Here is a 6,482-nt window from a genome sequence, read left to right as displayed (position 1 = left end):
CTGCCTCGTATTAAGGGTAACCACACAATTTAACATGCAAACAATGACATGCTTGAGAATGAATGTCGATACTGTTAATTATACCAGGAAGAGAGACACAAACCCCAGGCAAACTGGGTCCAACGCAGACCCTTCTTTAAACACTCTTCTTTTGTGATCGGTGAATGGAAATTTTCATGACCCTGTTGATTCTTGGCCATGGGAATCAAGAAAAGAAAAAATGTTGAGTTTTATTTTTTTTAAACGGCAATGATTAGCCAAGGAAAACAAGTAGCAATTTTTTACTGGTCAAAAAGACATGACCACAAGAAATGTTTTAATTCCTAATGTTGCTAAACTTTGTCTCACTAAACAAGACACAGCAATTGCACTAATAACAAATAGTGTTAGTGATAGTGATAGCAAATGTTTCTATGTAATGCATTCTGTGCCAGGCACGGAGATAAACACTTTATACATAGTAACTCATTGTCAGATTCACCACAACCCTATGAAATAGTCAACTATTATCCTCATTTTAGAGATGAGGAAAGTGTGGCACAGAGAACTTAAGGTACTTGCCCAAGGTCACACAGCTAGTGAACGGTAGAACTGGGATTTGAACCCAAGACGTTGAGTTCTTAGGTCCATGCTAGTGATCACGTGCCCTTGCCTCTGACAAATAGGTCTCTGGGGAAATAAATCTGCTTCTCGTGTAAGGAAATGTGGGCAGACTGTGCTGCTCACAGGCGAGGGCCACTGCACACGCTTCTTACTCCAATGCTGTAAGGCCCCGACTTGGCTCTGTTGCTTTTTCCTCAAACAAGCGTCATAGGTGGGAACTTCTTACGGTCAGCTGGTGGTCTAAGGGGCGTCACTGACAGTAAGCGCCTGCACTGTCAGCTGCATGAATCCCAAGGAGATCACCAGGGACTGGTAAGAAATACTTCCCCTTGGGACCGAGGGTGGGAAATCGGGCAGGGAGGGGCTGCTGGAGGAGAGGAAGGAGTGTCGCGTGCCCACCACGTGGTCTGCTATACCCAACACATGTGTAAAGCCTAGAGTTCAGAGTACTCAATTCGATCAGCCCAAGGGACTACGGGAATAAATTGTTTTCCCCACTGCCCTCAATCTCTCAAGCCACCTTAAGGATGATCAAGAAGAATTAGCCTTGAGAAAGAGAATGAACACAACCACAATTTTGCTTTGCAAGGTTCCACTAACACCATTTTATCATACTAACAGCTTCTCATGAGGATGGCAGCCATCCTGGAAAATGACTCGTGATTTGGTTTAAAACAGACACAGCAACATCTTCCTGGTGAAAACTGTAACGCAGCCATCTGTCACCAGCACCAGACGAGGTTCGGAGGAGTCAGAGATGTCCAAGACATAGTTCCTGACCTCAGGAAGCTCAGAGTCTAACACAGACGACATCGATGAACAGAAATTACAACACAACATAACATGTTATGAACAGTAACTATAACCCCAGTGGTAAGAGATTCCACACGCACTCAACAAACATTGATTTGCTGGCATAGATGTTCAACCAACATTTCTGGAAATGAATTTCTGGAGGAAAGTCTGGAAGGGAGAACAGGAGTAAATAGAGACTTCAGGTCCAGATGGCTTGAATTTGAATCCTGGCTCAGTCACCGACTAGTTAAGAGAAATACTTCCCTCTACGGGCCTTAGTTTCCCCATCCATAAAATGGGGATGATTTTACTTGTCTTATGAGGTTGTGACAAGGATGAAACAAAGTAACATGTAAAGCCCTTAGCACAATGACCATTCCAGAATAAGCACTCACTAAGACTCACCTATGGTTGTGCTCAATGGTGGCCAGAGGTTAGCCACACTAAATCTTTGTCTGGAAAACTGTTTCCACCAGAGAAACAGCCAGGCAAGAAGCACCTGGGATCTACAGGAAAACCTTAAAGCCGTGTTCCCATTGCCGCGGATGGAGAGATAGGAAGCATTCTCTTTCTTTGCTCACTTCATCTGTTTAACTTTGGCAAAAGCACCCAATGTGCTCAGCTCCCAAAAAATGTTATAATATTAAGGAAATCGGACAAATGTTATTATATTAATATAATAGTTCCCTCCCCTCTTGGTTATAAATCTGGCAAGTAGTTTCCAAATATATACAGGCTCTATATTCAGAAGGTCCCTATATTGTTCAAAAGGCAAGGAAAGGGGTTCAGCTGGCGGCCTTCAGAAGGAACATGATAATAAAGTGAAAAGATGACCAGACCTCAGCTCTAGGTACCAGCCAGACAGACGAGACAGACAGGCTGGCTTGCATTTGTCCGAGTTTCTGCATGGCACAGGGCAGGGGACCAACCTTCACTGATCATGCAAATGAGCAGCCTTGCAGAGCAGCTGCAGTCCAGGTGAGGAAGTCTTGTCACTTTCCTGTCCTCACCTCCCTCCTCCTTGAGCTGGGCCCAGATCCCTGCAGCGTCAGCAGGACATATTGGACAGAATGACTTTAGTCGTTCTGATCAAGCCAAGTAAGACTGCAGAAATGCTTTCCACCCAAATAAGGCGAGTTGGAAATCAACCACAGTGACACAGGGGCAGCTTAGCAAGTCAGAGCCTGCCTGGCACAAGAGACAAATCCCCACAAGCTGTGGTCTGCAAACTGTGGTCACCCAACCAACAGCTGCCAGCCAGGGGATGGGACAAAAGCCCTCTGCAGAGACACAGCCAAATGCCAGGTCAGGGGGATGCCCGGTGAAGCATTTTGGGGGCCCAGGAGAAGATGGACAAGGGGAATCATTCAGCCACGATGAGGGCAATAGCACAGCACCCCGAGTCTGTAGTGCCTGCACCCTCAGAGTCCTCCTGACATCCTCAGTAAGACATCAGAACAGCCAAGCACCTGAGTTATGCTGGATGTTGTGATGTCAGCTGAGGCACTTCCTGGGAGTGTGGCCTTAAGTTCTCACCTGAAGGAGGTCAGACAGGAAGACTGGACAATGGCAGCCTCCATCGTCACACCTGCTCAGCCAGGCTAAATGGTCATCTACCATTTTGGGCTAAGGCAGGTGACAGAGGCAAAGGGAAATAGTCAGGGTTGGGGTAAGAAATAGAGGAGAACTAACTGCTTCATAGGATGAGCTGCTCAGGAGTGGGATGAAGGACCATGGAGAGGCACAAGAGTGTGCAATAGCACCAAAGCCACCAAAGATCCAGAATACTGTGCTCTCCTCCAAATCCTCGAACAAGACAAGACGTGTTTTTAAAAACCCTTTCCAGGAGCTGCGGGATTGCCTTTTTTGAGTACAGGCTTGGGGGTTGGGCTGACTGAGGTTTAAATTCCAACTCTATCAGCATCAGAGTCTCACCTGTTAACTAGGAGAGGCACCACCCCCTCTGCAGGATGGAGTGAAGATGAGGTGGATGTGATGTTGTCCAGCTCCAGTGCTATAGATTTGGACACATGGCAGGAACTCTGTTCTTACTAGAACTTTCAGATCTACTCTAAATGCCTCCTGAAGCAACTCCTGCTACACGGGCATGGGGGCCCAGGGGTGGTGCAGGAGGATATGAGACAGCCAAGGCACCAGCAGCCTCAGAGGTACCCTCAAGAAAGCACCTGTCAGAGCCAAACTCTCAGGCTTGAGCCCTTTCTCGTCAACCCACACACCTTCTGTCCACACCATGCTGTGCTCCCTAGGCTGGTCCAGGGCAAGGGTCAGCAAAGTTTTGGTTTTTTCTGCAGATAATAAAGCCAGATAATAAATATGGTCTCAGTCACAACTACTCAACTCTACCGCTGCAGCACAAAAGCAGCCAAGACAACACGTGTATGTGAACGGGCATGGCTGCGTGCTCATCAGAGTTTACTTACAAAAGCAAGCGGTAAGCCAGATTTGGTGCCAAGACCATAGTCTGCCAGCCCCTCGTTCGAAGCTCACACAGCCAGCAACAGCTGAACGGGACTGAAGGAGAAAGAACACCACACTCTTTCCACCGCCCCCCAGAACTTTATGCTCCCACTGCTGCTAATTGGCCAGAGTTTATATTGGTCTCACCTATGCCCAATTTCACCCTTTCTGCCAGAAACCTTCCCTTACCTCCCTAAATCCTAGATGTCCTTTCATGCTCCTCCCTGTCCCACCTCCTCCCCATTAAGCATCCCTACTGCTCCATTCTCAGAAATCAACTTCTTCTCCTAAGACATGAGATACTTATATATAAAAAATTAACCCAAGTCATCACCTGGGACCATGACATTTTGAGGTTAAAGGCACACGCTTGAGTGTCAGACCAAGACTTACCTTCCCACATGGCATGAACATGAGCACGCAGGCAACCCCTGAGTGTTTCCTTTGCCTGTGGAAATTGGTTAGGGTTTCTAAAAATTATGTGAGCTAGTTTATATAAAACATATAGCAAGGGTGGTTCAGAAAATGGCATTGTTAAAAAGTCACACTGTGTATAATTCTCTTTTCCTCGATATGCGTTTACCTTTACCGCCAGCTACGTTATCATCCCCTTGAGTACGGGCCACAACCTACTCTCCAGGCCCCGTGGGTCCTAGCGCCATGCACAGCACATAGTAGCTACTCAATGAATACGTGGGATTGGGGGCTGCCCCTCACTTGTGAGCAGACATGATTAACCCGGCAGTTCTAAGCCCCTGGAGTCTGCCACTGATTTTCACATACATTTAAGATCTCATTTGTGATACTAACCAGGCTGCAAATGGCCGGCTGGAGACGTATCTGTGTTTGCTCTCAATTCCTTTTGCCTCCTAATTGAGTGAGCTCTTTTGACTTAGAGGTTAATTATCCTTCTTTGCGTTTCTTCGGGGAGACTGCTCTCCCAGGAGACTGCTGGTCATTATTATTCCATGTTGCATCGCTCTCTTGACATAAAGGATTTTTTTTTAAAAAGAGACAGAGGATTTCATGGCCTGATTTAGGCCTGGGTGCTCCCAAAAGAAAGAGAAAGAAGCCGCAGGGGAGGCACTTTAGAAATCCAATCTGCCTTCCCACAGGAACCTCAGAGAAGTGGAAAGGCACAGGAACCTTGGTCAAGGGAAGCGTCCCAGCCCTCCTTCTGTGTACAAGTAGACGCACCTAAGCTCTCACAGATCAAATATTCCACAGATGTGAGGAGCGGGACAGTCTCAACCTTCCAGACAAATCAGAATCAAGTTGGCGGTGCAGACAGGGACAGTCAGCACCTCCATCTTCTATTACCAAGGGCAGCTGTGCTCCTCCCTGCATACGGAGATGCCCTGCCAGGCCCGTGAAAGGATGCTTTCCACGTTTGAACTTATTTAATCTTTGCAATGACTTTCTGAAGGAGTGTCTAGTATCCCCATTTTACAGATGAGGAAACTGAGGCACAGAGAGGCTAAGTAACTTGCCTGGGGTCACACAGCTCTTAGCAAATGAAACTGGGACTCAAATCCAGGCAGACAGCTCCAGAGCCCTCAAGCACCCACTCCACGAGCAGCCTCTCTGTGCAGACACATCCAGTCTTAGAAACCAGCTCGAGTTTGTCTTCTTCACTGAGCCATGCCCCTCTGAGCCCACAGAACCTCAGGCCTGGTGTGGCCTAGCACCCCTGAGTCCAGAGCTTTTGTTTTGCAGCTGGTGACAGATACCCCAGGGAAGGGGGTGGGGTCTGCAATTTCCAAGGTCATGCAACCTCCCAGTGAAAGCACCATCATCTAGTCATCTCCCGCAGACTCTTACAGTGTTCTCACCACCTTCCTGAGACCCACAGCCAAAATGCACAATTAACACTTAGACACCCAGAAACGGTTGGAGGAACACATGGTCCTTTTCCCAACAGGAATACACTCAGGAAAGGCAGGAAAACAGGCATCCTATTCCTATGTGTCTCCAAGCTGAAGCACACATCAAGCACCATATGTGGGCTCGAACAGGGTGACTGTTTGCACCAAGCCATCCACCCTCACCAGGTTTGCTTTGTGACCAAATGCACATCCTAGCAAGATGGCTGGCATGGGTTAAGGCTGCACCCATGCCAACTTTTCCGTTCTGAACAAAACATGAGCCATTTGGAAGACAAATTCATGAGCAAAGATGGGCAAGGAATTCCCACAGCAGAGTCAGAGGCTGGGAGAGGCTGCTCAGAGCAGACACTATTACGAACATTGAAGGTACCCCAGCAGTGGCTGCTGAGGCACGGATGAAACACCGCCCCTAGGGGCAGAGAGAGGCAAGGTGACAGAGAGGCAACTAGTCTGGGATTGGCACCTGCCCCCAAAAGATGGCCACAATCACCACATCATCAGATCCCTCCCTCATCCTCCAGGAGGCCATGGAGAAAGTCAATGATGAAAGACAAACAGGGACCCTCACTCATCATGCCCAAGTGGCACATTCAGTCTCATGGCAAGTCCTAAAAACTTTATTGTTTAAAGTGATAAATGCCAGGCAATCATGTCACTGGCTGAGTCTCACATCCCAAATTACATCAAGAAGGATGAGGCAGGCAGGGAGACAGACAGACA

This window comes from Eulemur rufifrons, chromosome 8 (genome assembly GCF_041146395.1).
Source record: "Eulemur rufifrons isolate Redbay chromosome 8, OSU_ERuf_1, whole genome shotgun sequence".
In the NCBI taxonomy this organism is placed as follows: domain Eukaryota; kingdom Metazoa; phylum Chordata; class Mammalia; order Primates; family Lemuridae; genus Eulemur; species Eulemur rufifrons.
Note: the sequence above shows the minus strand (reverse complement) of the source record.